The following is a 26,388-nucleotide window of genomic DNA, read 5'->3' on the forward strand; positions in this document are numbered from 1 at the left end:
GATATAGTACCTTCTTTGACATTGATGCAAGAGCATTGAAATATTGCTGTTAACTATAGTCCATAGTTTACATTAATTGTATTTTCCCCATGTATCACCATATTCATACCATCTTGTAATAGTGATGTACATTTGTTTTAGTTCATAGAATAATGTTCTTGTATTTGTACTATCAACCACAATCCTCATCCAACACCAAGTTTAGTATGTTATACAGTCCCTAGATTATTCTCTAGCTTTATATTGACATTTATGTTCTTCCAGCCAAAACCACATTTATAAATCAACCATGTTAGTTATACTCACTAAAATGTTTTACCATCAACTTTATCCACTTGCACACTTTACAATCAAGCTACTTACAGATTCTACATACACTAAGCATCAGTACCTCTTCTCATTTCCCATCCTATCTCCTAGTAATTTATACTGTAGATTTTAATTCCATGTGTTCATTGTTCAAATTTAGTTCATATTAGAGAGATGATACAATATTTGTCCTTTTGTATCTGGCTTATTTCACTCAGCATATTGTGCTCAAGTTTCATTCATATTGTCATATGAGTCCCAATTTCATTTCTTCTTACAGCAACATAGTATTCCCTCCTATGTATATATGACATTTTGTTTACACATTCATTGGTTGATGGACACTTCTGTTGTTTCCATCTTTTGGCAATTTTTAGATAATACCACTATGAACATCGATGTGCAAATGTCTGTTTGCATTCCTGTTTTCAGTTCTTCTGGATCAATTCCTTGTAGAGGGATTGCCAGATCATATGGCAGTTTTATGTTTAGCTTTCTGAGGAACCACCAAACTGTCTTCCACAAAGGATGCACATTCTGCTTTCCTACCAATAATCAAGGAGTGTTCCTGCTTTTCTACATCCTCTCCAGCATTTGTAGTTTTTTTTTTTTTTTAAATAGTGGTCACTCTATAAGGTGTGAAATGATATCTTACTGTAGTTTTGATTTGCATTTCTCTAATACCTAGTGATGTTCAAGTATGACTAGAATGTTGGACATAAACCTGCAAAATGTCACTGTCATCAAGGTCTTTGAGTACACACAAAAGTAACCATGGTAGGAGTGGCCACAGTGTGGCCCTGTGGTCCTTCTAGCATTATGTACATCTTACGTGTTATAAACTGCTCTAAGGAAAGAGAACAAGGAAGAAAAGTTCAGTGAGGGAAAGTCTAGAATGAGCTTGAAGTCTATAGATTTTTTCTATTAATTTACTTTTACTACCTATGTTCTAACTGAAAATACGCATATCAACAATCCTATTATAGTGAAACCATCACCTATTAGAAAGTAAAATGAGACTCAGGTGAGCAAGAGATCAAATATTATTTGCCAATACATGCATTCATCACAACTCACATGGCTCATTATAACTGGCTGCAGTATTTGCCAAATGTATAGTTCTTGTTAAGTAAACATGGTCTCCTTTGATATTTTCTATTCTCTTTTACTCTACACTTTTTGTTTCATTTCAATTTTTGACCTTTTATTATATGATTATACAACTCAAAATCTCCCATTTTACCCACTTTCAGATGTACAATTCAGTGATATTAATTACATTCACAATATTGTGTTCCCCTCACTGCCATCTATTACCCAAACTTTTCCACCAACTCAGAAATAATTCTGGTCATGACTCCTTACATTGATTTTATGATCCATTAATGGATCAAGAACCATGGTTTGAAAAGCACTGTCCTGAAAGCTTTCCTTTTGTTCTATGGATTTACTAGACATCCAGATGATGATGTTGTTCAAATTTGCATCTCCACGAGAGTGATACACTTGGCTTTTATTCACGTTTCATTAGCCAAAGCAAGTTACATGGGAGTTCTATAATAACTTCAAAAGGAGCCATTCAACTTTCCAACTGGATGTCTATAGAAAACTCAAATTTACTGTGTCATAGATAGAACTTTTCATTCTCTCTCTGTTACAATCTGCTTCTATCATATTGTTCCTCATTTAAGTAAATGGCATCATGATTAACCCAGTTTATGATGACCCCAAATTTGGAGTTATTCTGGACTCCTCTTTTCCTTTCACACTGTACATCCAAATCATCAGCACATTTTTGTGGCTTTGCATTCAAAATACATTCTGAAACCAATCCCCTCTCACTACTTCTGTTAACATTCTTCTCTAGCCAGTACTCTCTCTCAGCTAGACCATTACCTCTATATCCCCTAAATGGAATCTTTTCTTCTACACTTGCCACCCCACCCCACCTTCAGTCTATTTTCCATACAGTTCTTTAAAATGTAAGTCAAACTTTGTAACTTTCTTGCTTCTAAGGACTTTTTCTCACACTTAGAATAAAATTCAGTCAGTGTTTTTCAGACTGTGGTTTATGATTTGCTGGTGTGTCTGTGTGTATGTGTGTGCATATTATTATAGGCATGCACTGCTTTGCAATGCTAAGTTCTTTTTATTATTTTGAATTGTAGTAAAAAAATTGAGAAACTCTGTGTTTTATAAATTGGGCTATGGGTTCCTTCCCAACCTCTTTTGTTCAATTTTCTTCTTCACTCAGTTCTAACCACACTCACCTCTTTCACACTCCTAGCACAAACTACCTCAGGGCCTTTGCAGTTGGTGTTTCTTCTTCCTGAGCCAGTCATCCTCTAGATATTCTGCAGTGTCAGTTTCTCTTGCCTACTTGGAATGTTCTCCAACCCCCAATTCATCTATGTCATCTTCTGAAGCCTAAATGCTGCTTCAAAAAGTTAGACTCGAGAATAAAGGATTAAAAAAATGAATAAGGGAAAGAATATAATGTATTTTTTTCCTTATGGTCTTTTCTTTGATTAAAAAAAAAATTCTATATTCCTTGTAACCCAATCAGAAGTAGGTATGTAAATAAAAAGTTAAAAGCCTGCGCCTCTCCTTCTAGTCGCCCAATGTTAATAGTATCCTTCCACACATTCCTTATGCTCATACAAACATGAACAAACCTATCTGCGTACATGGAGTGTTTTTTTAGGACATTAACTTGTCCTTTATTTTTTCACATACCATTTTATCCTGAATATCCTTCTACATAATATTCCTGAGGGTGGAATATTTATGACACCATCTCCTAATAGATGTACATTCAGATTTTTTCTGCTACTAAAAATCCTTCAGCAAACACCTTTGTGTGTATGTATACACACACACACACACATTTATATATCCTTCTGTGTTTGTACTTTTATTTCCTCAGGATAGATTCCCAGGAGTGGATTGCTGTGTTAAGCAGCTATTTTTAGTGTACTTCCACTCCCCTCAGTGACCTGGCTTCCTCCTCTTAGTGTTTGGCCATATTGCCTCCCACCCCTGACCATTCCACCAAAGTGCACACAAGATGGGGACAGCAGGTGGTGAAGTAGCTATTGTAGCTCCTGAACCAAGTTGTTTGTTTATAGTGACCTGACCTCAGGAGTGGACAGTCTGCTCCTTTTGACAAATGGCAAAGAGGGCAATTAATATAAAATTCATACGCTTTTCTGGATTATATTCAGTGCCACCTGCCATTAAGGGAAATTTTAATAAAACTAAAGGCACATGGGGTTTAGGAAAAGTTTTACATAATTCATAAAAGAAGAGGGGAAAAATGAGATGTGGCTAAATGATATTCAAAGACCCATTCAATTGTGTTGCTAGTATAGGTACCCCTGAAACTCGGCTGAGTATGTTAAATATATTGTTAGATTATCTAAATGGCATAAATTTTTTTTTTACAGAATTCCACCAAAGTATTTAGAATTTAAATTTGTATTAGAATTCATTTGACATTAGTGCAATATCAGAACTTTAAGTTTTTTCATTCATTCTGGCTTCTATTTCATGATGACTTGCAGTTTCTCTAATTTATCTTTTTGGGTTCCTAAGCTTTTTAATTATCTTATTTTTAGATCAATAAGTGTTTGGCAATAAAAGCATCTGTGGTAAAAAAAAAAACAACTTTAGTTTTAGGTTAACTGGAATTAAGACACGTGCACACACGCAAAACTAAAACCCAAACCAAAGGAGATATTAGGACCAGAAAATCTGTAATGAAAAAATTGCTATAAATTCCCCAGGAAGGAAATAAATAGACTGACACACACAGAGCTATATTTAATGATAAAATGTTTCATTTTAAGGTGTGTGAAATTAATTTTATCAAGTTAGTTAATATATACAGCCTAAAAGATTTTCTATTTTTTAAAGTGAACTTAAATAGCTAATTCCTGATATCAAAGTGTTATCTTTTGAAAAGCAAAGAAGTAGTAATACACAAACATCACTATAAAATGACTCTACCTGCTGATGTTGGCTACCTGGTTTTTCTATCAGTGACCTAAATCCAGAATTTAGGGCCTTGTTCAAATGAAAATCAAGAAATGAAAGAGAATTTAATGACTTCATTATTGTTGACTATGTTCTCTTAGTCTGAGTTTTTTCCATGAGAAAATGAAGAATTTGATTCTAGAAAGCAGTGGGGGTGCTGCACGAAACATGCAACTACAGTGCTATCGCTTCTATTCTGATCTTGCTCAAGTTCATCAGAGAAAATTAATCTTGGCAGCTTATTCAGTGACTAAATCTTGATATTTTTCTGGCTTAATTCATAACATAACTGTAAGCTATTGCTTTGTGTTTATATTTCCCATCCATTTCTCACATTTCCAAAGCATGCTGATATGTGATCTGGGCAGTTTAGCTACCATAATTGGCATTTTCTTGGGCCAAAAGGAAACAAATTCCTTATCCTCCATACTTTTTTAATTTCTGAAAAACAACAAGTAACATGGTTAATCCCCTTTTTGATCTTTTTTTCCTTTTGAATTTTCCTTGTATTCTTTCCTCTTTTAATCTTTTACTCCCTTTTAAATCTTCTCATTTTGCCCCACCCCTTTTATTTGATTTCTCGTTATGTATTTCTTTAAATGATTTGGACCAGTCGATGGAAATGGGTCTTTAGAGTCTGTTCAAAGACCCATTATCCACATTTAGAGGCCTCTCTATTTCTTTAAAGAATTTCATTGCGGCATTTGCCAAGATGTTCTAACAGACTATCTTTCACAGTATTAATAGAACATCAATCTTGTGAATAAAGTCATGCTTCATGAAACATTTCTTGAGATGACTTGTTTAAAAATTAGGTTTTACAACTTTTGCTTTTGTGGAAGATAAAATGTGACTTTAAGAAATCAGAAAGTTTGCAATTGAATTAACACACCACTTAGTTGTTTTTTTAAAAATCTATATACACACTTTTCTATAACTTCTGTTAGATGCCTTTGGTTCTGGCAATCATGGCGGCCGGATAGGTAAATTTCAGATGCAGACATGTTTGCAGAATGAATCTGCATATTCTTCTTATACAATTTTGAAACTTGCCTAGCAGTGAAGTTGGTGCATAAGGTAGATATTTAGCAGTAGCTTGCAGTTTGGAAAGGAATAAATTTAGGGAAGTTATAAACAGAAATATATAGGTCTTCTACATTACTTGAAAGATTTATTTAAAATGAACTGCCTATTTCTCTTATGAGTTGCGTTTTCAAAATGCACTCATAAGATGTTTGGCTGCTGGTCTAATATTACACCTTTCTCTTTCATCTTTCTTTTTACTACAAACCCTTAATGACAAATGCAGGCAGGTCAGTGATACTGATATACTGCGATCCTAGCATGTGAATTAGTCATCAGACAATCAGTTCAGGGGTCAGCCTTAGAGAAACAGTGCAAAGTTAGCAAAATGCAGGTCGGCAGAGGCGCTCTCCACTTCAAAGAGGGCGTGCCTGGGCACTAGATTCAGATCAGAGGCAGAAACAGCTGGGATTGTCGTTTGCCCAGAGATGGTGGGCTTGTGTGTTGTTGAGCGCGTTTGTAGCTGAGATAGTGTTTCACTACTTTGTAAAACAACAGTTTACTTTAGAATGGCTTTGCTGGTAAAACACAAAAGAAAGTTAGAGTCCCTGGGAGCCCAGATTGCTAATATCAAGTAGGGGGACCTGATCTAGGCTAAACGACACCAAAAAGACATGTGAAAATTCCCTGTACCTTTAAGGATTGTATTTTCTGAGAAACTCGTGAAAGCATTTCTTTTTTCTTGGAAACGAAGTTAGAATATGCTCCTGTTTGGGACTTGAAATGAACGTACTTAAGTTTTGAGTCACTTCTGAAGTTTTTAAGAAGCACGCGTTTTTATCTCACTTTTCAAGGACCGCTGTATGAAATGAGAGACATGATTTCAATTTGTGTTTGGAAATAATTTATGCAAAACCACTGTCATTTTTAATGTCATTTTATTTTTCCAAAAAACTTAATGTGAAGTCAAGCCTACGAGTCACCCAAATATTAAAACGTGTTTTAATTAAAGTTGCAATGGACGTTTACACTTGTATTCAGCCCGCAAGTGCATTTTAGTTTCAGTTTTAGAAACAAACTTTCTCTGCAAGGCAATGAGGGCTTTAGTCAAGTAGCTCGAGTTCAGTGCGTAGGGAAGACCTCCCTTGCGAAGGAGGACACGAACAGGCTGTGGGCTGATGCGAACTTGCAGCCATTCTGCTTCAGTCTTAAGGAAGGCTACGGCATGAACCAAGAGAATTAGAATCTCTCTCATCTCTCAGTGTTTTTCAACTACTGGAAAGCCAAGTTAAAAAAAAAAAAATGCTACAGAAGAGGGGAAAAAAATCCAAAATCCGAACCATATGACAATGCCTATTTCTTCATTTTCTCTGTCATGTTGTTTTACTCTTTGCTGGCATTAACTGTCTTTTTGGGTTATAGTTGCTCCGAGAGAGCCATTTCAAAGAAAGATCTTTACCAGGAGTTCGATCAGGGTGAGCACTGAAACCAGAATATGACCTGTCAAGGCGGCGAAGTATCACTTTGAAGGGGGAAGTTTCCTTTGAACAGGGGAAACAAGAATGCTGTGCTTATACTTGTAGAAGTTTCCTAACTCAGGGACAGTATAGAGACCTTATTCAACTAAGTCCAGCTTGAAAAGACAAAATTATTGTGTCAACACAGGTAATGTCTGAAGCAATAGAGAAAAGGCCAATTTTCTTAAAAAAACGACATATTTGCAAAAGTTCTTTCCAAAAGCATAACATTTAGTGACTATTTCTCCCTTTATTTCATTAGTCAGAGAAAGACTGAGTTAGTATTAACACGCCTCTAATTTATCATGAAGTGTCAGTAATGGAAATTGTTGGATTGTGCTCTTCAAAATTATGGGCAAGAAAGAAGGAAAACAGTTTGAGTCAAGAATGGTGAATAGTTGGAAGGAATATGTCACATATGATATAATTTGGCTATCAAGACCAGAGTTTTTGCTTTAGTGGGAATTAACTCTGGGAGTATATGTGGTATAGCAGAACATGTCTTAACTTTCCTTATGAACGGATACTACTGAATATGTAAATCTAAGTCCCTTCTGTGTCCCTCCCCTCACCCGACTGAGTTCATATGCAATGGCAAAACTATTAGCACAACATGTGTATAGCAGAATTACAGTGTTGTTTTATATCCTTTTACTGGAAAGCTATGAATTGAAGGCTGGCATTTTCCCCTTCCATGACTTGGAAGCATTCATAAATCTTATGACCTGATTATATCTCTGATTTTCATTGGCGGCTAATGATCATTTGATTTCATAGAATGTAAAAAAGGTATATTTTAAATAATGATTAAGTTAGTGCAAAGGTAAAGTGCACTGGAGGCATGTTTATTCACAATGTATCAGATTGTCTAGTTTTGTTAATGATTTCTTTGACATTGTAGATTTAGAGATGCTTCTTGTTTGTTTTTAACATCAAGATTTTTGGTGCCACTCTTTTTTTTTTTTAAATAGGAACATTCCTTTACTCTTTTTTTAAAATTTAAAAAAAGATTTATTTTATTTATTTATTTCTCTCCCCTTTCCCCCCCATCCTGATTGTCTGTTCTCTGTGTCCAATTGCTGCATCTTCTTTGTCCGCTTCTGTTGTTGTCAGCAGCACAGGAATCTGTGTCTCTTTTTGCTGCATCATCTTGTTGTGTCAGCTCTCCATGTGTGTGGCGCCATTCCTGGGCAGGCTGCACTTTCTTTCGTGCTGGGCGGCTCTCCTTCCAGGGCTAACTCCTTGCTCATGGGGCTCCTCTACATGGGGGACACCCCTGCGTGGCATGGCACTCCTTGCACGCATCAGCATTGCGTGTGGGCCAGCTCCACATGGGTCAAGGGGGCCTGGGGTTTGAACCATGGACCTCCCATGTGGTAGACAGACGCCCTAACCACTGGGTCAAGTCTGCTTCCCTGGTGCCACTCTTGAGGGGGTTATAAGATGATACCAATGCCATCCAGATTAATTACATTACAACCTTCATTAAAAAATAAAGATGCCTCACAATGTCTATGAAAGCATTCACAGTCACTGGTCATTGTGTTGGGGCCAGCTTTCACTGCTATGCTATAAATTCATGAATTGCATGTCTCTTCGGCAGTGGACACTAAGCTGGGAGCTAGGGATAGAGAGACATGCAAGACGGAAAAGTGCTTACCCTCATGGAGCTTACATTCCAGTGGAGGAGGTAGACGTAATGCCAGATCAGGCAGTAATGGTAGGAAGAATAAGGCAGGAGGAAATGTTGGGGCTGGAGTACTGTTTCAAGTAAGGTGGTTAGACCCAGTGTATCTGAGTAGGTGATATTTGAGCAAACTTCGATGGCAAGAAAGTGAGTTGTGGGAAGATCTGGGGAAGAACGTTCTGGATGGAAGGTTCAGCAAGTGTGAAAGCAATACAAAGGTTTTAAAAGCACTTGGTATGTTGAGTAAGTGTAGCTGTGGAGGAGGGAGGGGGGTGGATAATGGAGAGACATGAGCATGGGAAAGCTGGGGCCCCATTGTCCGCAGCGGGAACATTGCATTTTATTCTAAGCATGATGGGAAGGCACTGGAGGGTTTTGAACAGTGGAGAGACATAACCTAACTTTCAGTTTTAAAAGATTGCTCTGGTTGTTGAGTAAAGAATAAACTATAGGAAGCAAGCGTTGAGTGAAGGTGACCAGTTAGGAAGCTGCTGAAAATGGGCCAGACAAGAAACAATAGTGGCTCAGACTCAGGGCTGCTTATAGAGCTGAGCACGTTTAGACTTACCCAGCACAGTTCTACTCAGTCATTCCTCTATGAATCAGTTACATTTGCAATCCAAAATTCGGTTTTGTTTACTCTTAGTGTGAAGTTGAGCCATGTATAATTAAGATATGAAATCATCTAAATTAACGTGAAGTATGTTTTTAGATCCTGAAATTGTTATTCATTCCTTTAGTGCAATAAGCTGTAATTGACTGGAATTTGGTATTTCATAGTTTAAAGATTCATTTTCTGATATGGATAACTCATTTGGGAAAGAAAGGAATAGAATTGATGGATAAAACTAAGATGGAAGAGTGATGGAGAAATAGCCAAGTACAAATTTATGAGAAAAGTTCCCAAGAAATGTATTAAAACATTGTTATTGCAGGAAACAAACCCCCCAAACTGAAGTTAGCAATGTGTGGAGAGGGTAGTTACACTTTGAAATTACAGTGTGATGATTTTATCAACACAGATCCGTTTTCCTGGAGAAAATAATGATGATTGCTAAGTTTGATCTAATTCTTCCTTTAGGTCAGGTCCTGTGGTAAATAAAAAAGAACAAAAGAAAAAAAAACAACAAAAAGAATAAATTAATTTATTTCATCGTTACAATTCTAGAAGGTAAGTATTATCATACAGAGGCGAAGAGAGGTTAAGAAACTTGCTCAATATAACACAGATAGTAAATAATGGTTAGTTAGATTTTGAACTCATATCTATTTGACTTCAAAGCTCATGCATTTATTTAACCAGTAGTTTCAAGGTCTTTTGTCTTTTTTCTTCCTTCCTTCCTTCCTGCCTTCCTGCCTTCCTTCCTTCCTGCCTTCCTGCCTTCCTCCTTCCTTCCCTCCCTCCCTCCTTTCCTTCCTTCCTTTTTGAGGTATATGGGAGGCAGGCACTCAACTACTGAGCTGTATCAGCTCTCCTTCTTTGTTATGACTTATGGAGATGTGAAGCTTAGTGTGAGTTCATCAGTGTTGACTGAACTTGCACTATTGAATTAGGATCTGTAAATTCTCCCCGAATACTGGAAGGATGTGTTCCAGGGACTGAGGCAGGGATGTATATATAAGAGATGGGAGTGATGATGGCAGGGATTAAGGGACCCAGTTATGGATGAAAGAAGACTATATGGGCAAGGATTTTCTAGGGGACTAATAAACCATTTAATTGGGTATTTATTATTATTTTACATATTCTACCACATTGGGAATCTACTGAAAGAAAAAAAAGAAAAAGAAAACGAGCATATCAGCATACTACTGCACTTTAGTTTCCTATCTTCTTTTTCTTTTATAACTTCTAATATCTGTATGTTAGAAAACCCCAAGGTTCTGTGGTTAGTAATTGAGACTCTGAAGAAACAGTGTCCACAGATGGACGTTTTGTCTGTGTGGTGGATGTTGCTGGTTACATTGTGAATTCTCTCTTCTTTCTTCCTAATGGAACTTTGATGCTCTTCAGGTATTTGGCCAACTGAATGCAGCTGTGTGTCTCAGGGGAGAGTGACCTCCATTCTCCCAGCTCCAGTTGTGGACATGACCAGTCTAAGGGTAATTTCCTGCCCCTTGACAAGGTTTTGTTTAAAAATGGTCATGTAATAATGAGGACGAGTAGTCTAGGTGGTTTCTGGGGAAAAATTTGGCTCCCAAGAAAAAGTCAAAAGAAGAGTCCCTTTATGTTCTTCCTCCTGAAGTTGCTTACGATGTGCTATTTGGTGCTGATTTGGCCATTTTGATTCCTACTTTAGGAGGCATCTGGTATCGAAGGCATTTTAGAAGAAGGGAAAGAACCTCTTGACATCATTGATCTGCTGAATTAACCAATCCTGAAAACCAAACACAGTTTTGTATTTACTATTATGTAAGATATTAAATTACTTATTTTTTTTTCTCAAACCAGTCTATGTTTGGTTCTGTTGCTTATAACCCCAAAGAATTCTCATTGATAGAACCTGCTATTTATTACATGGTATAAAGAATTTGGACATGGTTTTGTTTCATAATCCACATGGCTGATTGGTCAAGACTGGAAATATTTAAATATTATTTTTTAATAACACTTTTTAAATTAAAGTTAATAGAGCACATAGAATGTTACATTGAAAAAACAGAAGAGGTTCCCATAAAACCCACACCCCACTCCCCCACCCCCATCATTTTTGTAAATTGTATTTTTTTGAAGATACATACATCACAAAAAAGGTTACACTATAAAAAACATAGGGAAGAGGACTTGGCCCAGTGGTTAGGGCATCTGTCTACCACATGGGAGGTCCATGGTTCAAACCCCGGGTCTCCTAGACCCATGTGGACCTGGCCCACGTGCAGTGCTGATGCGCGCAAGGAGTGCCGTGCCATGCAGGACTGTCCCCCGCGTAGGGGACCCCCACGCGCAAGGAGTATGCCCGATAAGGAGAATTGCCCAGCACGAAAGAAAGTGCAGCCTGCCCAGGAATGGCACTGCACAGACGCAGAGCTGACACAAGATGACGCAACAAAAGAAACACAGATTCCCGGTGCTGCTGATAAGGATAGAAGCGATCACAGAAGAATACACAGAGCAGACAACCGGCGGGGGGGGGGGGGGGGGGGGAAGGGGGGGAGTTGGGGGAGGTAAAAGGGAGAGAAATAAATAAAAAATAAATCTATAAAAAAAAATAAAGAAAACATAAGGGATTCCCATATACCCCCATCCCCCCACCCCACTCGTCCCACACCAACAACCTCTCCCATCACTGTGGCACACTCATCGCACTAGGCGAAGACATTTTGGAGCACTGCTGCACCACATGGATAATAGTTTACTTTGTAGTTTACACTCTCCCCTGGTACATTCTGTGGGTTATGGCAGGGTATATAATGTCCAGCATCTGACACTGCAATATCATTTAGGACAACTCCAAAGTCTAAATGTTGTTTGACCTCACCTACCCCAACTGAACCGGCATCAAAGAGGAATCTATTGCCTCAACCAGGTATAGAATGTAAAAGTTAGAAAAAAAAGGCATTCACTTTTGAATTGGAGGAGGTCTTGTCCCTCTATACCCCCTTTATTGAAATTGTCACCTGCTATAGCCTCTGCTAGCAGGATAGGTTTGGGTGACCATGTTTTTTAACAGATGGTCTTACTATATTTTCTAGCAATTACCTGATTCAAGTGGCTAGACAATTTTCTCAGCAGGATCAACTGCATTCCTATCTTGGGATTTTTGCTAAACCTTTATGTTTAGAATAAAACATAAATATGGAAAAGAACACAAAACACACACATCGCTTAGTGAATTATAATAACGCAATCAGCCGTGTAACCACCACCCGGATCAAGAAATGGAAATTTCCTGGTCAACTCTATAAAGTCCCTCTATGTGCTCCCTCCCAAAGATTATCCTTACTTTTGTAATTATCACCTCCTTGAGTGTCTTATCTTATCACCAAACTGCATCTATAGATACCAGAGTTCAGTCTTGTCCATATTTAAAACAAACTTGTACACAAATCTCAGACTATGTTTCAGGGGAACCCCTCAAAGCCTTTCTTCTGAAGAACCCTGGTTGTTTGACCTGTAGCATTTAGCTCGTCTGGATGTTGATGATTGTGATCTCATGGTACAGTTCAGCATGCACCTCTGTCCTTCATATTTTCTGCAAATTACCAGCTGGATCTGGGGGCTGATTCAGACTCAGGTTCCATCTCTTTAACAAGACTCTATATAGGTAATGGTATTTCTTTGACCAGATCTGTAATGTCTGGTATTTTGCTTTTTTTGATGTTAGCAGCTATTGATACTCAATACCTCATTGGACAAATTCACTGGGGGTTGAAAAATGGTGTTATTCTAATTTTATTATTTTGTTTTCATTTATTAGCAAAAATAATTTTCCAAAAAATGTTTCCCTTTATCTACACAGTGATGCAGCTCAAATCAGAAAAGCAATATAAATCCCTAATTCTTTCCTTTTATCTATCCAGTTTTCAAATCAATGACTTGGATACCTGTTATCTCAGCTGTCTAAATAATAAATGATTTATAAACATTATTGTATCATGGGTTTAGATGTATTTGATAGATTTACATTCATTGAAATTCTCATTCTTATTGAAGTTCAAATTTTCCCATCCTTGGTGAGTGGGAGCTGTGGTGCCCTTTTAACATGACCCTCATAGTCTTTGATAGTTTCTTTGTTATCTGGCGTGTCAAAAGGTTCATCTTATATATTTCTTGCCCCCAGGCTAGGAGTAAGCCATTTCCTCAAGAAACCCTGGTTTCTTTTAGTGTGAGATGGTATTTCAAAACCACAGTCTGTATGCTAAGGATGGTTGTTGATCTGAGGTTGGCTGTTGTTTCTAGGGCTTTTCAGTGACCAGAGCTAAGGGAGGGAATATATATGTCTGTGTCTATGCATATATATACACAAATACAGATATGTTAACAGACAACTTATGTAGTAATATATAGTGCTGTCTTAGTTTTCCAGGGCTGCTGTGACAAATACCACTCTCTGGTTGACTTAAACAACAGGAATTTATTGTTTCATGATTTTGGAAGCTGGAAGTCCAACATCAAAGTATTGACAGGATTTGCTTTCTGTAGTGTTCTGGCATTTCTCCATCACATGGTGATTTCTTTCCTTGTGTCTGCCCTCTGGTTTCTGCTGACTTCTGGATTCTACTGACTGGTCTGTACCTGAATTCTCTTTGCTTATAAAGACTTCAGTCTTGTGGATTAAAGCCCAACCCAAGTCCATGGGGCCTCATCTAAATAGGATCTTGGAACATCCTATTCAAAACAAGCCCACCATTAACTAATAATAACATCTTCAAAGGTCCTATTTACAAATAGGTTCACACCCACAGGAATGTGATTAAGACTTGAATGTGTCTGTTGCCATGTACATGATTCAATCCTAACAATTGCCATGTGAATTCATACTGAAATAGTGAAATTTTCCATTCAAATTCAGAAATAAGGATTTTTACTTAACTTCTGGGCTACATCTGAATCTCTTTTCTCTTTCACTGAGAATCATAGTTCTCAAGGGCACAGGGGATGAATAGTATAAGAATCTCAAGATTACTCATTTGCTTTATTCCACATTACTCATACATGCTTTCAGAATAATCAGATCAATAATACTACCACCAATTCTGATTACTTGAAGTTATTGCCATTATCATTTAGTATATGTTATATACTCACTCTCCCACTTTTTAATAGTTGTATTATGTCAGCATTGTCAGTGTTTATGGCCATTTAGATATTAGACTCTCTTCCTTTTAATGCTCATTTAATCTGTTTTGTAAGTTACTATATTTATTTTTAAGATTTCTTTTTTAAATTTATTTCTGCCCCACATTGTTTTGCACTTGCAATCTGCTCTCTGTGTCTACTAGTTGTGTACTCTCTGTGTCTGCTTTTTTTTTTTTTTTTTTTTTAGGAGGCACCAGGAACTGAACCTGTGACCTCCCATGTGGTAAGTGGGCAGCCGACTGCTTGAGCCACTACTACTTCCCATGTAAGTTTCTTTATGTTTAAGTTACGTTAGCAACCTTTATGCTTATGTCTCTCTAGCTTTGGTTGTCTCAAATTTATTCTTCAGTAGAGTCCTCAGGAAGAGTTCATGAGAACAATATTTCCTTAGTTTTGTTGCATGCATTTTTCTGCATCCTTTATACTTGAAAACCATCTTTTCAGGACACAAACCTTTTAATTCACATTTTCTTCCCTTGGGAATCTTAACTATTTTAGCCCATTTTCTTTTCCCATAAGTGTTGCTGTTAGAAACTCGATGACAACCTGATTTTCTTTGTCTTATTATTTTTTTTAAGATTTATTATTATTTATTTATTTCTCCCCCCTTCCCCGCCCCACCCCCCCAGTTGTCTGCTCTCTGTGTCCATTTGCTGAGCGCTCTTCCTTGTCTGCTTGTATTCTTGTCAGCAGCACTGGGAATCTGTGTCTCTTTTTGTTGCATCATCTTGCTGTGTCAGCTCTCTGTGTGTGTGGCGCCACTCCTGGGCAGGCTGCACTTTTTTCACGTGGGGCGGCTCTCCTTACGGGATGCACTCCTTGCATGTTGGGCTCCCCTATGCAGGGGACAGCACTGCATGGCACGGCATTCCTTGTGCGCAGCAGCACTGGGCGTGGGCCAGCTCATCACATGAGTCAGGAGGCCCTGGGTTTCAACCCTGGACCTCCCATGTAGTAGGTGGATGCTCTATCCTTTGAACCAAATCCACTTCCCATCTTTGTCTTATAAGTCATGGCTCTTTTTGCCTATATGTCCCTAAATTTTTTTCTTTTTCTTTTAATCTCAGTAATTTTGCTGGAATGTATTTTGGTGTTGGTTGTTCTGGGTCAATATTCTCACGTTCCTAAGAATTATTTGAAGGAAGTTTGCTAGCATAACAGTTTATAGTATTTTTTCTATTGCCTTATTTTACTTTTCTTCTTGAGGGACTTTCCTGCTCTGTAAATTGGATTTTCTTTGCTATTTATCTTCAACATTTATCATGTCATCTCCAATCATTTTTCTCTCTTAATTTCTCTTTGATTTACAAAATATTTTATCCTTTTTACTTTCTATTTATCTTAAAGCATTGTTGGTTGTGTTTATTCCCTCTTGTGTTCCTCCTCTTCAGTCTTCCTTTCTAAATGATTTTTCCTTTATTTTTAATAATTTCTTGAATTCTGTCAACTTTTGAGTTTTTCTAATGTTGATTTTATATTGTTCTTTGGGATCTTGGATTGTTTTCTTAATGCCATAGTTCATTTTGAAACAGTACATTATAGTTTTGATCATGTGTGTGTGTGTGTGACTGTGTGTGTCTTTCTGTCATACTGGATATTATTCTGCTCCTACTCTCTTTTTTCTTATGGTGCTTTGTATGGGTTTTGACAATGATACTTTCAGTTATTCATTTTTACTAGAATTTAGTTTTCCTAGACTTTTAGGCAGAAGCTGTGTTTAGACAGCTTTTTAATCTCACAAAACTCTTTCTCCTTTAGTTTTTCAAAGTGCTAATTAAATGATGCCAGTTTACATAAAATGGTGGCTTGTTTTCTGAGATTTCCTGGCTGTTCCCCTGCCCCGCTTTTATCTAGCCCTTCTCTTTCCTTTATTGCTGTGTCCCTGTTCTGCCCAATACTGTTTCTCCTTCCAGCAGTTTCTCCTCATTGTGGGGCTCTGTGGTGATGGTGGCCTGGTGGGCCAGTTTTGAGAGTTCACAGGGTCTGCCTTGCCCTAGCCTCTTCAGAACTCCTTGTGCAGTCTCTTGTTCATGCTCTCTGCTGGAACAGGCATGACCCCTTCCAGTTTCAGCTGTTGCTTTCAAATGTCCAGGGAATACCTGTGTGCTTTTTGGGACTTTCTTCTTTGGTTTGTCAGTTTTCCTAGTGCTTCTATTTGATTTCATCCAAACATGTGCCAATAGCACATAGTTGTCTTGCGAACTTATTTTGGGAGGTTTGTGGGATGACCTTATCACTTAGTTTTTTTTGAAAATTGAGGAGAATGCCACGTAACAAAATTAATCATTTTATAGTGTACAATGCAGTGGCGTTTAGTACTGTGGCAGTTTGGTATTGTTTATGAATTCTAAAAATAGGTACTGAATTATGTTTGTCAACTGGTCTGTTCCTTTGGGCATTTTAGATTGTATTACATCCAGAGGTTTCATTTTTACATTATTAAATCAAGATTAGGGCTTTTACATGACCATATCATCAGGTGACTCAGTTTGAGTCCCTGCCTCCCCTCCCCCTTTGTGGGCTATATAAACGGATGTTAACCAAAGATAGGGAAATAAATACACAGAGAAGGAGAACACAGAGAGTTTAGTTTTGGATGCTAGAGCCCCAGGGAGAGAGCCAAGCTGTTTGCCCAATATTTTGCAGCTGAAGAGACCAGAGCCCTGAAGAGCTGAGAAAGCCCAGAAATAATTGAGCTCTGGGAAGAGAGATGAGCCTTATGCTAGCCTACAGCTGAGATCATCAGAAGCTGAGACTATGTAGCCTTAGGAGGAAGAGAAGGCTGAACCCTTGCAGAGACTGGCAGCCATCTTTCTCCAACAGGTGGCAACAGACTTTGGTGAGGGAAGTAACTTAACTCTTTATGGCCTTATGATTGTAAGCTTCTATCCCAGATAAATACCCTTTATAAAAGCCAACAAGTTTCTGGCGTCTTGCATCAGCACTCATTTGGCTGACTAATACAGAATTTGGTACCAGGAGTGGCGTCATGCTTTTGTAATGACCAAAATGCTGGAATGGTTTTTTAAATGAGTAAAGGGTATTTTTTTGACGAATTGTGAGATACTTGATGGAAAAGGTCTAGATTGCTTTGAAGAGTCTGTCAGTAGGAATATAGATACAAAGAGATTTTTAAAGAGGACTTAGAAGTAAATAATGAAACTGTTATTGGAAACTGGAGGAAAGGTGCTCTGTGTTTCAAAGTTACAGAAAACATAGCAAGATTGATTCCTGATGTTATATGGAAGGCAGAATTTGAAAATGGTGAGCGTGGACATTTAGCTGAAGAACTTTCCAAAGTAAACTCAGAGAATGTGGCTTGGCTTCTCCTTGTAGCTCATAGCAAAATGCTAGATGAAAGAGATAAGCTGAGAACTGAATTATTGGGCACGAAGAAATCAGAAACTGATTCCAGAAATTCCAAGCCTCTGGAAATCAAGTCCCCGGAAGGTGGTGCCCTATTTGAGGACTTAACTAAACTTAGAACTTAGAAGTCAGGATTGAAAATGCAGTTATCCAGGGAGGACTTGTGGAAAGACTTACTGTCTGATGGCTTGGCCCCTACCTTCCTGCATGCTAAACCAACAAACTTTTTGAGAAAGATGTATGAACAAAACCACTGTCAGCCTGGACTAAAAGGGACATATAGGGGAAAGATGGAAGGGAAAATGGCTTTAAGAGGAAAACCATGGAAGCTGAGTTCTGGAATTAAGACATTGTGTTGAGCCAAGAGAGGAAGCCCACCCATGTGTCCAGAGAGGGTGAGTTTGCCCTGGCAGTGGAAGACGGTGAATGTTCCTGTCCGCTGTTCAGGGAGTTTTGCCACCTCAGGGTATAAATGGTGGAGCACATTCCCCAAGAGTTAGGGAGGGTAAGGTCAACACTCCATAAGTCTGAGAGGGGTGGGCCTGTCCCCCATGGAATAGGGAAGTCCTGGTTGCCAACTCTTTGCTCTGAGAGGGTTGGGCTGGTATGCCAAAGATTAGGGAGGATGTTGCCTTCACCTCATTGGACTAGGGAGTTTAAGACTCTTGCCCAAATATCAGGGAAGGTATGGCCATCACCCAAATGTTCTTGGAGGGTGAGGTCTGGATCTTGGTTACCACCCAATGCTTGAAGATGGTGGAACCAAGAAAATGGCTGTTGGGTGAGCCTGTGGAAAGGGTGGGTCCCCATGAGGCCTGAGGGAGAAGAAATCATAATCCTGAGAATGATTCTCAGACTCTGAAATTTAATGAAGTATGGCCTGCAGGTTTATAGAACTGTAGGTGATACGTGACTCATGTTTCCCTCCCAATCTCTCTTTATGGTAATACAAATGTTTATCTTTTGTCTGTCCTTCTGTATATTGGAAGCAGATAAATTATTTTGTAAGTTTCAGAGGTCTATAGCCAGATGGGATTTTGTCCTAAGACAAACAGTAATTCTTGAAACTGACTGTAATATGATTTTGCAGTTAGTATTGTTACTGATATAAGGTATTTTTTGAATATTGTAGTGTCTTTTTGGAATTCAGAGGGTGGAGTGTGGCAGTTTGGTATTGTTTATGAATTCCAAAAATAGGTATTGGATTGTGTTTGTAAATTGGTCTGTTCTTCTGGGCATCTTAGATTGTATTAGATTCTGAGGTTTCATTTTCACTTTATTAAGTCAAGATTAGGGCTTTTATTTGATCACATCATTAGAGGTACTTAGTTTGAATCCCTGTCCTCACTCCTGCCCTTTGATGGCTATATAAAGGAAGCATAATCAAAGACAGGGAAGTAAATACATGGAGAAGGAGAACACAGAGAGTTTAGTTTTGGATGTTAGAGCCCCAGGGAGAGTTTAGTTTTGGATGCTAGAGCCCCGGGGAGACAGCTGAGCCATTTGTCCTATAGTTTGTAGCTAGCTGAAGAGACCAGAGCCTTGAATAGCTGAGAAAGCCCAGAAAGAAATGAGCTCTGGGGAGAGAGAGGAGCCTTATGAGAGCCTACAGCTGAGATCAGAAGAAGCTGGGACCATGGAGCCTTAGGAGGAAGAGGAAGGCTGAACCGTTGCAGAGACTGGTAGCCATCTTTTTCTAACATGTGGCAACAGACTTTGGCGAGGGATGTAACTCATGCTTTATGGCCTATGATTATAAGCTTCTACCCCAAATAAATACCCTTTATAAAAGCCAACAGATTTCTGGTACTTTGCATCAGCTCCCCTTTGGCTGACTAATACAAATACCTTCACAGTGTTGTGCAACCATTATTTTTATCTAGTTCTAAAACACTTCCATTACCCTAAAAGAAAATTTGGTATTCATTAACCAGCCACTCCCTCCAACTCATGGCAACACTGATCTGCTTTCTGTCTCTGTGCATTTGCTTATGCTGGGCAGTTCATATAAATAGGATCAGACAATATGTGGCCTTCTGAGTCTGGCTTCTTTCACTTAGCACAATATTTTCGAGGTTCATCCAGGTTGTAGCATTTATCAGTACTTCATCCCTTTTTATGGCTGATTAATATAGTTCGTTGTGGGAAGTGGACTTGGCGCACTGGTTAGGGTGTCTGCCTACCACATGGGAGGCCCACAGTTCAAATCCCGGGCCTCCTTGACCCTTGTGGAGTTGGCCCATGTGCAGTGCTGATGCGTGCAAGGAGTGCCCTGCCATGCAGGGGTGACCCCTGCATAGGGGAGCCCCTTGCACAAGGAGTGCGCCTCATAAGGAGAGCTGCCCAGTGTGAAAGAAAGTGCAGCCTGCTCAAGAATGGTGCTGCACACACGGAGAGCCGACACAACAAGATGATGCAACAAAAAGAAACACAGATTCCTGGTGTCACCAATAAGGATAGAAGTGGTCACAGAAGAATTCACAGCGAATGGACAGAGAGAGCAGACAACTGGGGAGGGGGGAAGGGAAGAGAAAAAAATACACAGTTCATTGTGTGGATATACTACAATTTATTTATGCATTCATCCTTGTCACCGAGTTTTCTTGTAAATGTTGCCATGGGTTTTCACTTTGCTTTCTAGTTGTTCTGTTAATTTGTTAGTTGCTCTTTGTGGGGATTCAGGAAGATCCAATAGCATTGCTGCCACTACTGAGGTCATCTTTCCAGAATCCTACATGGAGACTTCAAATGTTATTATTAGAAGTGAAAGGAAGAGAATTTAGTCGTTCATGAAAAAGAAGGTCCACCAAACCCTGCTAAGGGCCTGGTGCTCTCCTCCGTTTCTTTCTTCTTTCAGCGGGCAGGTCAGCCTTTCCTTGGATTCTCTAAGTTTGGTAACTTGGTTACTACCACTCCTGCCCACTTTCCCCAGTTTTCATTAGCTTGAGCCTATTTGGTTTCTGTTCTTTGAAACCAAGCGTGCCATGTTACTCTCCCAGCCCCAGTCTGATGTTTTCATCTTCTCGACAACTGCACCGTAGGTCCAATTTCCTCTTGGGGACAACAGGAGGGTTACATTTCCATGTGTGATGCTTCTCTACTGGAGATGTTCTTTAACAACTTCCTGACATAAGAAAAATCTTTGTATGTGTGAACTCTTATATCCTTTACTCCTGGATTTGTATTTGGCAATTTCTTATATTATTTCCTGCCATGGGTTATGTTCTTTGGAAGCTGAGCCAGAGACAGGAATTCTTGTGCAAGTGATTTAGTGAGACAGTGCTCTCAGGTGAAAGCTGTTAATGGTGTGAGAGTTCTAGAGTAGGAGAGAAGCCAGGTAACGTTTGGCTTTAACAGATGTCTAGTCTCAGTCTGATCCTATTTGTAACTCTGGACCATGAGTGACACCAAAAGTTTGTCCCATTTTGAAGAAAGAGGGCTGGTCTTTTGTACAGGGTTGGAACTACCTGGCAATTTTGGGCAGGGTATCTGTGGCCAAGGATAGTTCTCAAGAAAAGAGTAAGCTGTTAGCACTCACCTCAACTGGCCAATGGGTGCACCAGTCCAGTCAAGGGGGTCTGGGAGGCGTATCAGCTGTGTCTGTATATTCCTTGTTTGGGTTTGGGTGTCAATTATTTCCCTTCCCTATGCACACGTTTATCTGTATCTATAAATTCCATGCACAGGTATGCAGGTATAGCTACACATGCATGTATACACATATATTTGTAATGAATATATAAGTGTATACATATTATGTGTCTGTATATTTGACTGCATATAAATACATATTTTTCAATTTTGGTGCTTTCCCATTCCATTTTCTATATAAGCAAGGTTGGGGTGTGGGTGGGTAGTCAGGTACAGGCTCGGGGAAAGGGTGCAGCAAGCGTTTGAACACTGGGAGTTGGGTATTGGGACTCCATTGGTTCCTATTAAGAAGATGCTCCTATGAGCTTTGGTTCACTTTTGGAGAGGGGTGGGCTGTGGAATCTGGACTTCCCAGGAAGGGAGGGGCTGATGAAGAAGCTGGATAGCAGGAATAGCACTGGTGCCTGTGGGTGTGGGATCCCAAGGAGCTGGTCATGGTCATTATATTCTGGGCCATTTGGAAGTCAAGTTTTCTTTCCAGGGGATTGCATGTTAGGAAATTTGTGGTGTCTCATATTTTGAAGCTTAAAATTAAAGATATCATTTGGGTTGTGGTAAGGGGTCAGTGTGGAGGCAGCAGCAGAAGCTGAGTGATGGACTAATTAATCTCCCAAGGTCAATTTCATCTTTCAGATCTGTGGTTTCCCTTTGACTGATTTTTTTTCTCTCTCTGTAGTGAAAACTGTTATAGAAACAGTGGAGTTATATGGATCCTTAATGAGAAAGGCAAGTTGATGAAATCACAATAACAGCACCATAGAATGTGCTCTTCGACAATTTACATTATGTAATCCAAATGTGTATTTTAAATTTTTGTGGTGAGAACTGATGCATAATTGCCTTTTTAAGAGATGTTGTGTGGATTCTCACTATATCTTAAGACCCCAAAACCACTTTAAATGCTTCCATGTATTAATACATTATCTTTAACTTCCTGTGTTATAAAATCCCATATTCCCTATCTAAATGGTTGAAAAAAAAAAAAAGAAAAGCAAAAAAAATCCAAAAACAAACAACAAAAAAAAAAACCAAGCAAGGCCATGGCTTATTTCTTTTTCTACTTTTTAGAGAATTGTCAAAACCTCTTTGTGTCCTTTCCCATCGTGGACCCTGCAGGCAGACAGCCCAGGGTAATTTTAGAAGAGGGTGATATGTATGGAGGCCCAAACTCGTGAGGTCAGGACCTACGGCTGCTCTCAGTGAAGAGCTACTATTTTGGGTGAGCAGTGCTTGCGAGCTCCACTGATGTTGCCTTATTCTATCTCCATCTGTGGGCGTGGGGTGTCACAGCTGGCCTCCAACCTTACTTTCCCACCCAGTCTCTTGAGATAAAACTCAAGAAAGTTCCATATAGTACTGCCTTTTTGCAATTCTGCATTCCTGTTCCTTATGTTCTGACAAGTTTTAGGATATTTTGTTAATATGGATATCTAGATTATATGCTCCAGTTTTTGTTTTTTCAAATAAACCACTTGACTCAGATCCTAATTTTTGATTTTCCAGAGGGAATTTTGTTTGAATTGTAAGGATCTCGGTGAAAAATTTTTCTGTAATTTCTTTTCCCTTCAGGTTTCATAGCTGCAGCATTTTAACTTTCTGGTCACTGGGCAAGAACTATTTTCCCTTAGTGGGGAATCAGTTCCTGTTTTTCTTTAATAGACTAATGTTTGAATCTAGTTGAAACTATAAGCTGTCACCATTTAAGGAATGCCAATACTCTAGTATAAAACTGAGGTAGATATGCTTTTGGGAAAAGGTGAATAAATAAGTGGAATAGATGAGAGGATGGTAGACTCTAGAACCTTAACAGCAGTTCCTGGAAGTTAACGCTTCATCATATGATCTGAGATAATTTCTTTGCAAAGAATGGGCCCATTTAGACAAGAAGATGATCCTGTTTCCCACAACCAGAAAACATGACGTGATGATGCTGATCACATGGCTTCATAAATTTATTTCAGGGCAAAGTCTGTGGGACTGAAATTTGGTGGGTAAATTTTTTTTAGTTTAAAACTGCATAGAAGGAAGGTGTCCATAAACCATTTTTCCAGCTTCTTTTTCTCATGTGGTTTAAGAAGTGTTCTGAGACAATATACTCCCCTTTCTCAGAATGAATATACTCATCAGTAAGGAGTTTGTAGTTCACAGACAACAGCTGTTGGAAATGAAAAGTCACAAGTTAGGTACCCTAAGAGAGTGGTCATCAAAATAGGGCCAGATGGTAAGTATTTTAGGGTTTGCAGGCCAAGAAACAAAATAGAGGTACTTGGGAAGCAGATTTGGCTCAACAGATGGAGCGTCTGCCTACCACATGGGAGGTCCAGGGTTCAAGCCCAGGGCCTCCTGACCTGTGTGGTGAGCTGGCCCATGTGCGGTGCTGTTGTGTGCAAGGAGTGCCGTGCCACGCAGGGGTGTCCCCCACATAGGGAATCCCCACAAACAAGGAGTGCGCCCCATAAGGAGAGCCACCCAGCGCGAAAAAGTGCAGCCTGCCAAGGGTGGCGCCGCACACACGGAGAGCTGACACAGCAAGATGACACAACAAAATGAGACACAGATTCCCAGTGCTGCTGACAAGAATACAAGTGGACACAGAATGACACACAGTGAATGGACACAGAGAACAGACAACAGGGGTGGGGGGAGGGAAGGGGAGAGAGAAATAAATAAAAAAATAAATCTAAAAATAAATAGAGGTACTTATATTACAATAAAAACACATTTTCCACAAGTTTTTTACTGATGAAATTGAACACATTAAAAATAATAATTGAGTATAATTTTTGTAATACAGATCTACTAATGAGAAAATGGGATCTTTTGGGAGGTTAACATTTCACTGAATTGGGATTCAAAGTTAGTGTACTCCATCATCACATCAATTTTAAGTGTTCACCTGGGAAAATCATTCTTGGCTGGCAGATTGCGCCAGAACTGGCAAAATAGGGTGGCTTTTCCCAGATCCTGGTCCAGGAGAAGCCATCCTGGCCTGCACTCTCTGAGAGCTGTGTCCTGTTTTTTTCCTGTTGCCTGAGGAGAAATAACAAAAGTAAAGAAATGGATATGTTAAAAAAAAAATGTACGTGTATGGGAAGAATAAGTAGTAGTTTATCTCCAAGCAGAATTTTAATTTAAAAAGAAAGGAGCTCTCTGCGTACACACACAGGGACAGATTCTGGCTCCCTTTCATTTTCTGGGAGCATGCCAATCCTGAAGGCCACCTGCTCGGCGTGGCCTTTGGTTAGAGATAACATTAAGTGCCATTCTCAATGTTTGTTGTGCCTACCACAAGCCAGGGGCTGGAGGTACAATGGTGAGGAAGGGTGACAGATCCTTATCCTTATGAGCTTGCATTTGAATGAACAGCTAGTATTACTGGGCACCTGCTATGACTGGCCATGCACTGGGCTAAACCCTCTACCATTTTGCAGATAGGAAATAGAGTTTTAGCATAACAACTAATGATAATCGGGCACTATTATGTGCAAGACTTGGTTTTAAGTGCTTTACCTGAAGTATCTCATTTAACTCCAGTCCTGATGTGATTGGTACCATTCTATCTTCATTTTTAAAAATCCTCATTTTATAAATGTGAAAATGGAGGTAAAAAGAGGCAAGAAATTGCCCAGAGTTGCTCAGTTGGTAAGAAGCAGAGGAGGGACTCAAACCAAGGCAACCTGCAGTCCAGTGGCCAGGTTTTCAGAAGTTATGCTTTTTAATCTTAGAAAGATTGTTACTTGCCCAAGATCACACAAGTAGACAATGCAAAAGTAGAATCTGAGCTTCAAGAGTATGACTCCAGAACCTCTTCTGGTTACTGCCTCTTACCCAAAGGCTTGACATTGGGGTTGATTTCCCATTCATGAATGAATGAGTTGGTTGCAAGGCAAGAGGAGGCAAACTGGGGCTAGTTGACCAGGAGATAACACAGGAAGCAGGGAAGGTAGAGTGATATTTTCCATAGACACATGGGATATGTTGTGTTCCATGGAAAGCTTTTGAGTTGGGGAGGTTTGCCTTAGCTAACATTTCTCTGTTGATTTTGGGCAAATTACTTAAACTCTCTAATCTTCAATTTCCTTATCTGTAAACTGGCGTTAATAAAACTTCCCTGAAAGGGGATTTAATGAGAAACTATTTAAAACGGCTTCTCTTTTAGTACACATTCCCTATGAATCCCTATTCAGGGAAATGTTAACCCCTTCTTTAGTACACATTCCCTCTTTTAGTACACATCCCTATAGAAGATCTTTGAATCTTTGGCGATACAAACGATTGTAGTATCCACATTTTACTTTCATTTAGTTTACACATTCAGGCCCGAACAATTAAAGAACCTTTGAGTTTCATTCCAACTACAAATGCATTCACAACATAGTTTTCCTTTTTCTTTCTTTCTTTTTGAGCAGTACTGCTGTGGTAAAAATGCAGATATGATTCCATCATCATCTTAAACCCCGGCTGATGTGCTGATTAAAGGAAAATGGCATGGTGAATTGAAAGATATTTTAACTACTATATCTAATTACAAAGAAGAACATGTTACTTACCAAAATTTGAATGCATTCTATAATAAAAAACAAGGGCAATTAACAATCAAGCAAGCCACTGCTTTCCTGACAGGCAGATGACACAGAACAGGACCAAGAAAATGCAGAAAGCTCTCCCTTGACTAGGAAAGCTGAGATGTTCCTTCAAATTGTAAGGTAGGATCCAAACACCATATGACTTTGTGGTTATGAGGCCAGGGAGGGACTCAGGAAGCACCAGAATTGCTATGCCTGGCTCTGTATTATTGAAGTAAAGTCCCATTATCTTTAAAATGGGGGAAAACATCTATTTACAAGTTCTTAGACTTTTTTATATAAAAGGCACTTTTTAAAAGGAGCAACTTTGCTTGGATAGCGAGTACTTATTTTTAAATGCAAATTTAAATATGTATATTTCTTTACCATTGTAGCCTTTAGATATTTGGTTTTATATTCCAATTTTATAGTCTG

Source organism: Dasypus novemcinctus, chromosome 7, assembly GCF_030445035.2.
Source record: "Dasypus novemcinctus isolate mDasNov1 chromosome 7, mDasNov1.1.hap2, whole genome shotgun sequence".
Lineage (NCBI taxonomy): Eukaryota > Metazoa > Chordata > Mammalia > Cingulata > Dasypodidae > Dasypus > Dasypus novemcinctus.